Source organism: Rattus norvegicus, chromosome 4, assembly GCF_036323735.1.
Source record: "Rattus norvegicus strain BN/NHsdMcwi chromosome 4, GRCr8, whole genome shotgun sequence".
NCBI lineage: Eukaryota > Metazoa > Chordata > Mammalia > Rodentia > Muridae > Rattus > Rattus norvegicus.
This window is the reverse complement of record NC_086022.1, coordinates 99,913,253-99,923,999: the sequence shown is the minus strand read 5'-3', so window position 1 is coordinate 99,923,999 and position 10,747 is coordinate 99,913,253. Positions and strand designations below refer to the sequence as shown.

The 10,747-nt window shown below is 40.2% G+C and overlaps 1 non-coding gene and 1 pseudogene across 1 annotated transcript; both read right to left on the bottom strand.

Annotated features, from left to right (window-relative positions):
• Positions 1-4,937: 4,937 nt before the first annotated feature.
• Igkvl-ps11 (immunoglobulin kappa variable like, pseudogene 11) lies at positions 4,938-5,869 on the bottom strand (annotated as a pseudogene).
• A 4,521-nt stretch (positions 5,870-10,390) lies between these two features.
• On the bottom strand, positions 10,391-10,523 carry LOC120102725 (small nucleolar RNA SNORA17). Its single transcript, XR_005504326.1, has one exon. It is a non-coding gene; the product is annotated as a small nucleolar RNA SNORA17 (small nucleolar RNA).
• Positions 10,524-10,747: the final 224 nt, after the last annotated feature.

The following is a 10,747-nucleotide window of genomic DNA, read 5'->3' as shown; positions in this document are numbered from 1 at the left end:
GTTCCAGGCACAGATTTCACCCTCAAGACCAGCAGAATAGAGACTGAGCTTTTAGTAGTTTATTACTGCTTCAAAGTACACTTGTTCCTTCCACAGTGATCCTATGATAAACATGTGCTTACATGAGGTGGCCCAGCTGCAAGCTCTTATCTATGAGACAGAGAAGTTCTGAAGAACTCCAGATTATGGGTTGCAGCTGAAGTCATGTGCACCTTGGGTACAGCTTATTGGTCTACCATTTATATGTTTCAGTGACTATAATACCGATGACATTGCATCTGCCTCAGGAGAATGGTGAGTGAGGAAGCAGCCTGAGGAGACAGAACAGTAATTGCAAGGTGACAACTGAAACTTTATATCAGACTATCAGTAAAGAAGGTGGTCCTCCCTAGGAAGCAACATGCAAAAACCTTGTTTACTGCTACATTATACCTGGAGGAAAGAGTCATGCAGGCTTCTCATAGTTGAAAAAAAGCACATAAAGTGTCTTCTATGTCAGTGGTGGCAACAGTATAAAAATATGTGGTGGTCAATGGGAAAATAACATGCTTATACTGTCTATCTGGACAATACGCGACCCTTAACTACTTTATGGAAAAATATTGCTGAGTTCTTATCTGATAAGTTCAATAACCCACAATGAACAGATAGGTGGAGTCAGCAATAAAGGACTCAAATCACTTGTTCAAGCAAGTGTCCCAAATAGCTTGAGACATCTTTATATGTATTGATTTTCAGAACATTCAAATGCATACAGTTTCAGAATTTCCTTATACAGTTTTCAAGAATCTCAACAAGTACTTACTAAAATTTGTTTTCAATTTTCCTTATCTCCTTGTAGTCAGTGATTAACAATTTCCCATATCTAAGCAGTATAGTATTATAATCCAAATGAGTATGTCTAGTGGAGCATACCTACACATTGCAAGCCAAAATTATTTAAGTATTGTTTATCAAGACAAATGATTACATCTAGCCAGGAACATGTAATCTGTGCATTTGGTTTCTAAGTAAAAGACAATTAGAATCCAAAGCAAGCTTTTCAGAGATATATAACCTTTGCATTTTATCACCTATTAATTTATTATGCTCATGATGTTTAAAAGTTGACTTTTTTCCTCTAATCTGTTTTAGTTTTACAGTATAGTCCTGCCTATTCAACTTTTCTGTAAAGAGCACAAAGAAACAAGTAATACTTTTCCATTTACTCATAGTATTTGCTTCTTTTACATAAACCCTTACATAGGACAACGAATAATGTATGTAATTTATACTTATAAGTGCATGGTATATTTTAACGTACTTAACTTTATTTACTTAACTTTACCCTAAGAATGACCTAATATGTCCTGGAATGAACTATTTACTGTTGACCCTTATATCCTATCTCTTTAGGCCCTGTCTTCTATAAATAAGTTTTGAACCTTCCCTCTCATCAATATATTGACATGCTTAGGCCTTAGAAGAAGTAGTTGACATTCACAATCCCCTTCCTTTTTCTTCATATATTCCTGTGGTACTAATTTTGAGAACATCCAATAAGATCTTAGTTAGTCATGACTTTACTTAACCTTTAATCAGGAATCATGGTTGCATCTCCAAAATTCTCTATCGCCAAAGGCTTGATCTTGGGGCCAGATGTACTGTCTGCTGAATGTGGCAAGAGTTGTGAGGGGGTATTTTTCCTTGCCTGTGTCACCTCATGGCAGATAAATGGCAGGACCAGCTTTTCCACAATAAGGTCTTCATTTTCAGCTTGTCTGTCTCCTGTCACCAAGGTCAAATGTACTGTGCTGTCCAGGCACAAAACAGGGCCCTCTGTCCTTAGTGATGCAGCTGGTAAGAGTCAGGTTCAGCTCTCATGCTCTTATGACTCCAGGGCCATCCTCCTGCCTGCCATTGGAGGAGAGAGATAAAGAAGATGTCCCATGCATGGTGACAAGTGCAAGTGCAAGTGCAAGTTCTACCAGGATGTTTGTATCCTTTGGACCAGCACACCCTTATCTACTAAAATGTGTGTTCCCAGGCTCTTCTTAGTACTGCATGTGGCTAAGGCCAGCATCAACTCACCTGCTCTCATGCCTCCAGGGTCAGCTCTCCCACCATGCCCAAAGGAGGGTTTGACTCAGTTCTGCCCAGCCATAACTCATCAACATCTTAGCAGGGTAGCAGCTCAGACAATGGATATTTGCCTGCCAGTACTTCACCTTGGTACCAGGTGTAATTACCAGCCCTCACATCAGGTTGTTTCTTGTAACCCTCAAATCTCCAGTACTGCCTCTCTTCTTTGTGACCACATTTTCTATTTCTCCTTCTCTCCCATTTATCAACAACTCACTTGTTCTTCTTAGAAGGTCTTGTGGTCTTTGAGTTTCAGGAAAACATCTCAATATGGTCTCAGGACTGCTGTACCCTGATCATGCATTATGGCTCCAGGCAGCATTTGTTTCAGACATGGTCTATCTTTTAGACCTGGCTGGTCCTGGAGTGGTGGTCAATTCAGGATAGCTCCCTGTCTAGGACCCATGACTCCAGTCTGGTGGTCATTTTGAGGTTGCTACTTGCCCTGCCCATCTGAGTAGAACCTTGCAATTGCTGTATGTGACTCCTGTCCAGGGACCATGAACTTATTTGGGTTCTTCCAGTTTCTAGTTCTTCATCCTGGAAGACAGTCTGGGCCTGTCTATCAGTAGTCTTGTCTTCTTAGGCTCTCTCTCTCTCTCTCTCTCTCTCTCTCTCTCTCTCTCTCTCTCCCTCATCTTTTTTGAGGAAATGAAAACTAATTGTTCTGATGTTTACATATACTGTTTACAAATATTGAGCAAACATAGTGTCTTTCTTTTTTGCCACCTACAGACACACATGTGATGCAGCTCTGACACCTGCATAGTCTCTATAAGTCAGGAGCAGACAACAGCCTTAACTAGTCACAATTTCATAGATGGAGAAACTGGGGCAAGAGGAGATTAAGGGGACTTCGAGGGAAAGTTCCATATTTAGAGCTTTCGTATATATTACACTATGAATTAACAAGGGCCTTTGAATTAAAAAGAAAATGGGGACAGAACATTTGAAACCATAAATGAAATGATAACAATGGTTAGAGAGATGGCTCCACAGAAAGGGACACTGGCTGATCTTACAGAAGATCTGGGTTCAGTTCTTAGCATGTTCCCTGTGGTTCCCAACCATTTATAAACCCTGTTCTAGAATATGTACATTCTTAACCATAAAGAAAATAAAGGATTCCTAAACACAAAACATAATCAGAAGGAGAAACTGAAAGAATACAGAGTATAAGGTGGTAAACAACCTGTGACTCAAGCAAGAGCTCTATTGGTGGGACAGAGTGATGGGAGCATCACAGGCCAGAGCAGGCATTTCTGTTATCCCTACACACAGAAATATTCCACAGTGCTCCACACTTTGTATCCATAATTCCTCCTGTGAGTATTTTGTTTCCTTGTCTAAGATGAACTGAAGCAAACTTTGGTCTTTCTTCTTCTTGAGGTTTATGTCGTCGGTGACTTGTAATTGGGTATTTTGAGATTTGGAATAAGAACAGGGTTCCCAATGGAGGAGGTAGAAAAAGGACTGAGTTACCTGTGTGGGTTTGTAACAGGAAGAACTAAAATATCAACCAACAAGACACTCCAGACACAGGGACTAAACCACCAACCAAAGAGTATACTCCAGCTGCATATGTAGCAGAGGATGGCATTGTCTGGGATCAATATGGGGAGAAGCCCTTGGTCCTGTGAAGGCTTGTTTCCCCAGTGTAGAGGAACGCCAGGGTGATGAATTGGGACTGGGTGATTGGGAGAGGGAGCATACTCATAGAAATAGGAAAAAGGGATGGGAGAGGGGGAATCCAGGAAAGGTGATAAGGTTTGAAATGTAAATACATAAAATATCCAATAAAAATGCAAAAAAAAAACCCAAAGAAAAAGTGATACACATCCAACTGGAATTTTATTCAGCTACAAAGAAAATTGAAATGAGGAAATTTGAAAGAAAATGTCTGGAACTATCAAAAATTTATACCGACTGACAAAGATCGATGTCATGTGTTCACTTTTATAAGTGTATCCTAACTTTAAATGGTGAAATTTGAATGACTTATCTGGAATCTGTAATGGTTAGAAGCTAGAAAGATATGATGACAGTGTAATTCAGAATAGACCTTAAAGAGAGGAAGAGGTAGTGGTGTAGAAATCAAGTGAGGCATTAAGTACTGCCATTTTGTTTGCAGACCATTTGATCATAAGGTAAAATTATATTCAAGTTCCCAGGCTATAAGGAAGCTGGGAACTTTCTAAAATTGCTAACCCACTTGTTCCTTATTCTTTTTTTTGTTTGCCTAAACATAATGAATGACTCCTCCTAATCACAAAGGAATAAATGATTCTGAATGATGAAGAATTGTAGCAAAATGTTGGCACAGATGCTTGTGGGTCTTTCGTTTTTACAGTTGAAATAATTGCTAAGATGAATGTTTGGGAACACATGCAGCTCCTGAGTCTATGCTCCTGTCACTGACAGGTCAGGTTTTGCTGCCTAATTCAAGTAAATATCATGCTTTGTGTGGACTCGGCTCCAGCTTTAGATTTTCAGACCCTAATTGTAGAATGTATGTGTATGTATGTGTATTGTAAAAGTAGACAGTGAGAATACTAATGGCTGATAAGTTTCTACAAGGATATGGCAGGGAATAGAAAAGGAAAGAATAATGAAGAGTAAACAAAGGTAAGAATGTATAGAAGAACATATTATTTTCTAATTCTATGGTGAATAATGATCCTCTAGAAGTAACAGGTTCATAATGTCAAATACAGGAATCTTACTTATAATAAAGTTCCCAAAAGCTAAAAATCAATGACCAGTGAGCTGTAGCCAACATGTACATGCCCTCAGCTGCACCCATAATCTTCAGTTCCTCAATATCTCTCTCTCAAACAGATGAGTAACTTATCTGACAGCTGTGATGCCCCAAGCAAGGACATTTTTGTTAGGGTCTGCATTACTGTGGGAGGATAATGTGTACGTTGGCCGCAGTAATAAACTCCCAAATCATCAGACTCTACTTTGCTGATCTTGAGGGTGAAATCGGTCCCTGAACCACTACCACGGAACCTATCTGGGATCCCAGAAAATCGGTTTTAAACCTTATAGATGAGGGGCTGTGGATTCTGGCCTGTCTTCTGCAGGTACCATGATAAATAGGTGTTTCCATCACTGTATACCAGGCTCTGACTAGACCGGCAAGTGATAGAGACTTGACTTCCAAGGCTGACAGGCAGGGAGACTGGAGTTTGTGTCATCACAACATCACCTCTGGAAGCTGAAATAATGAGAGAAAAGTACAGAGTTAAACAAAAAAATTCTCGAAGAGTCTTGTGATTTTTTTGTTATTTATTTCAACTGATATGCTTATTTTTACATACAATTTTTTATATTTTAAAATTCCACTCCTAACACAACAGTGAAAAGGAAGCACCAGGTACTTCTGTACATAACTTAGTCTGTCCTAGTTCATCCATGTCATGATTTTCTTTTCTTTTTTTTTTTTTTCCGGAGCTGAGGACCGAACCCAGGGCTAGGCAAGCTCTCTACCACTGAGCTAAATCCCCAACCCATGATTTTCATCATAGCAAAGATTCTCTCTCATCTGGGACCTCCCGTTCACAGATACACACCCGACTGGCCCAATCCTGGAGGATAATAACTGTCTACTCATACATGATGCAACACATGAAGTAAGCAGTATGACCTGGGACTTGTGCTTCCTCCCCATTCTCCTCTCTCACTTCCCTCTGTCCTCACCAGGAATCCAGAAGAACAGCACCAACAGCCTAATAGGCCACTTCATTTTGATGAAGAAGCCTGGGGAGAACTTTCACTCACAGTAAGATGAGAACTAACCTTTTTATCCAAAACTGGTAGGGATGATTCCTCCCTGGGGAATAATATGCAAAGGTTGGGGTTTGTGTGGCAATACAAATAGAGGAAAATACCTGGACAGCTTCTCCTGACTGCAAAAATAACAATCCTCTTCTAGTCATAGAGGGCACTAGTGCTCTCAGATAAACACTGGAGAAACTATGAGTGTTAATCATATGCATCTGTCTCCTGAGCCCAGGAAATGAATACTTGGTTTTCATTCATAATACAGAGAATTGATGTGCTTAGTAACCTGATGACCTTTTCTATCTATAAGGCCTCACCCAGGTTTCCCAAAATCTCCCTTCATAGACCTTAATCTTTAGTTTTCTTTCTCAGTCAATTGAATCCACCTTTAGAGGAGAAGTCACATGTACTTTTTGCAAAAGAGTTTCAATATTGTCATGTCTTAGGTTCATTATGCACATGAAATTAAAATAAAAGTTTTTGTTTTTCAAATGTTATACTGTGCTTAAATATGACTAAAATAAACTGCCCTGATGTCAGACTTTAGACACTTCAAATCCCATCAGCTAATTACTTCATTTTTACTGGATTTTCCTTCTTGCTACACATTGTTGGTTTCTCTGCCATCCATGATACTTGCAGGGACCACCACAGCTGGAACCAAATATGAGGGACAGAAACTTCAGAGAAGATAATAAAATTCTTTTTAAATAGAATTTAAAGGTTAAAGAAAATTAGTCCTCTTGCCCAAAGCACTGTTACTATGACTCAGTAGAAGTATGTGTTCTAATCAGTCCATTGAGACAAAGCATTTTGTACCATTGTTAGGATGGTTGTCAAGAATGAGAGGGAACTAAGAATGTAAAGAATGTTCCAGAAAGAGTAATGCCTGTCAATTATTTACTTTAAAAGAGATGGGACATTTTCTGCTGCACAGATTCTGTAATGTTTTAGCAGGCAAGGCAGGCAGATTTGACTCTGGGGCAGCTCATGCTTCCTGGTTGACAGGCAGGTTCAGAAACCAGGCCTCACATAAGTGCCTTGAAGGGGGGGAGGTATGGGAAGATCAAGGAGTGGCAGCTTCAGTACCGTTCCCAACTTGTCTCTGACAGATCACCAGTGAACTACACCCGGATTGGAATTTTGATGCGTATTGCATTGAATCTGTAGATTGCTTTTGGGAAAATGGTCATTTTTACTATATTAATCCTGTCAGTCCATGGGAGATCTTTCCATCTCATCTTCTGAGACCTTCTTTAATTTCTTTCTTCAGAAACTTGAAGATTGTGTCATGCAGATCTTTCACTTGCTCGGTTAAAGTCACACTGAAGTATTTTATATTATTTGGGACTATTATGAAGGGTGTCATTTCCCTAATTTCTTTCTCGGCTTGTTTCTCTTTTGTATAGAGAAAGGCTACTGATTTATTTGAGTTAATTTTATACCCAGCCACTTTGCTGAAGTTGTTTATCAGCTTTAGCAGTTCTCTGGTGGAACTTTTGGGATCACTTAAATATACTATCATATCATCTGCAAATAGTGATATTTTGACTTCTTCTTTACCAATCTCAATCCCCTTGATTTCCTTTTGTTGTCTGATTGCTCTGGCTAGAACTTCAAGAACTATATTGAATAAGTAGGGAGAGAGTGGGCAGCCTTGTCTAATCTCTGATTTTAATGGGATTGCTTCAAGTTTCCATTTAGTTTAATGTTAGGTACTGGTTTGCTGCACATGGCGTCTCCTATGTTTAGGTATCGTCCTTGAATTCCTGTTCCTTCCAGGACTTTTATCATGAAGGGGTGATGAACTTTTCCAAATGCTTTCTCAGCATCTAATGGAATGATCATGTGGTTTTTATTTTTCAGTTTGTTTATATAGTGGATTACATTGATGGTTTTCCACATATTAAACCATCTCTGCATACCTGGAATGAAGCCTACTTGACCATGATGGATGATTGTTTTGGTGTGCTCTTGGATTCGGTTTGCCAGAATTTTTTGAGTATTTTGCATCAATATTCATAAGGGAAATTGGTCTGAAGTTCTCTTTCTCTGTTGGGTCTTTGTGTGGTTTAGGCCTAAGAGTAATTGTGGCTTCATAGAAGGAATTCAGTAGCGCTCCATCTGTTTCAATTTTGTGGAATAATTTGGACAGTATTGGTATTCCTCATATATTCTTTTTTTCCCGATCTTTACTAAATTGGGTATTCTTTGCATTTCAAATATTATTCTCTTTACCGGTTTCCATGCCAACATCCCTGAAACCCCTCTCCCTCCCCTTCTATATGGGTGTTCCCCTACCAATCCTTCCTCCATTGCCACCCTCCACCGAAGAATCCTGATCACTGGGAGTCCAGCCTTGGCAGGACAATGGGCTTCCCCTTCCACCGTTGCCCTTTCTAGGCTAATCATTGCTACCTGTGCATTTGGAGTCCAGTGTCATTCCATGTATGTTCTTTGGGTAGTGGCTTAGTCCTTGGAAGCTATGGTTGTTTGGCATTTTTGTTCATATGGGATCTGAAGCCCCTTCAGTTCTTTCAGTCCTTTCTCTGATTCCTTCAACGGGGGTCCCATTCTCAGTTCAGTGGTTTGCTGCTGGCAATAGCCTATGTATTTGCCATATTCTGGCCGTGTCTCTCAGGAGAGATCTACATCCAGTTCCTGTCAGCCTGCACTTCTTTGCTACATCCACCTTATCTAGTTTGGTGGCTGTCTATGTATATGCCTCATGTGCGGAAGGCACTAAATGGCCATTCCTTCAGTCTCTGCTCTAAACTCCCCATCAAATCCCAAAGGTATTCTTCTTCCCCTTTTAGAGAAGGAGTGAAGCATCCACATTTTGGTCATCCTTCTTGAGTTTCATGTGTTCTGTGCATGTAGAGTAATTAGAGTATTTGGGCTACTATCCATTTATCAATGAGTATATACCATGTGTATTTTTCTGTGATTGTGTTACTTCACTCAGGATGATATTTTCCAGTTCCATCTATTTGCCTATTAATTTCATAACATTGTTTTTGATAGCATAGTAGTATTCTATTGTGTAGATTTTCCACAATTTCTGTATCCATTCTTCTGTTGAAGGCATCTGGATTCTATCCAGCTTCTAGCTATTATAAATAAGGATGCTATGAACATAGTGGAGCATGTGTCTTTGTTATATATTGGGGCATCTTTTGGGTATATGTCCAAGAGTGGTATAGCTGAGTTCTCAGGTAGTGCAATATCCAATTTTCTGAGGAACCTCCAGACTGATATCTAGAATGGTTGTACCAGTTTGTGATCCCACCAACAATGGAGGTGTGCTCCTCTTTCTCCACATCCTCACCATCTTCTGCTGTCACCAGAGTTTTTGGTCTTAACATTCTGACCTCATGTATTCTTGTAATTCCAATTTTGAGACCATACAATAAGATCTTAGTCAGTCATGTCTTTATTTAACCTTTACAATAATTCAGAATCATGGTTCCAACTCCAAATGGCGCCATCTCCAAAGACTTGATTTTGGGGCCAGATGTTCTGTCTGCTGAATGTGACAAGTGATGAGAGGTTGCTTCTTTTCCTTTCCTGTGTCACCTCATGGCAGAAAATTTTGCAGGGACAGCTTTCCTACAATATGGTCCTAAGGTTCAGCTTATCTGTTCATTGCCACCAGGGTCAGCTCTTCAGTGATATCCAAGCAAGGGCCAGCATCAACTCACCTGTTCTCATGCCTCCAGGGTCATCTCTCTCACCATGCCCAAATGAGGGTTTGACCCAGTTTTTCCCAGCCATAAGACATCAACATCTTAGCAGGGTAGCAGCTCAAACAATGGATGTTTTGTGGTAACAGACACCTGCTGCTACAGGACTGTGGACCCAGTCATGGCCCTTTCATGGCTCCTCAGGCCAGTACTTCACCATGGTCCCAGGTGCTGTTACCAACTACTCACATTAGGCAGTTCCTCATAGCCCTCTGTTCTCTAGTACTGCCTCTCTTCTTTGTGACCACATTCTTCTATTTCTTCTTCTCTCCCATTTATCAACAACTCACTTGTTCTTCTTAAGAGGTCTTGTAGACTCTGAGTTTCAGGAAATCATCGCAAAAGTAGTCTCAGGAGTCCTATACCCTGCTCATGCATTATGACTCCAGGCAGTGTTTGTTTCAGGCGTGGTCTATCTTCTAGACATGGCTGGTCGTGGAGTTGTGGTCAATTCAGGTTAGCTCCCTGTCTGCGACACATGATTCCAGACTGGTGGTCATTTGGAGCTTGCTACTTGCCCTGCCTGTCTGAGTAGAACCTTGCAGTGGATGTCTGTCACTCCTGTCCAGAGATCCTTAAACTATTAGGGTTATTCTAGTTTCTAGTTATTAATCCTAGAAGACCGTCTGAGCCTGCCTACCAGAAATCTTGTCTTCTCAAGTTCTCTCTCCTCTCTCTCTCTCTCTCTCTCTCTCTCTCTCTCTCTCTCTCTCTCTCTCTCTCTCTCCCTGTCTTCAGAAAATGAAAACTGATTATTCTGATATTTACAAATTCAAATACTGGGCAGACATAGTGTTTCTCTTTTCTGACACTTACTGACACACATGTGATACACCACTGATACCTGCACCTGCAAAGACTCTATAAGTCAGGAGTAGACAATAGCTTAATTAGTCACAATTTCATAGATGAAGAAACTGGGGCAAGTGGAGATTAAGGGGACTTTCTAGGGAAAGATATATACTTAGAGCTTTCTGACATGTGACACTATGAATAACCAAGGACCATTACATTAAAAAGAAAATGGGGACAGAATATTTGAAATCATAAATGAAATGATAACAATGGCTAGATTAGATGGCTCCACAGAAAGGAAC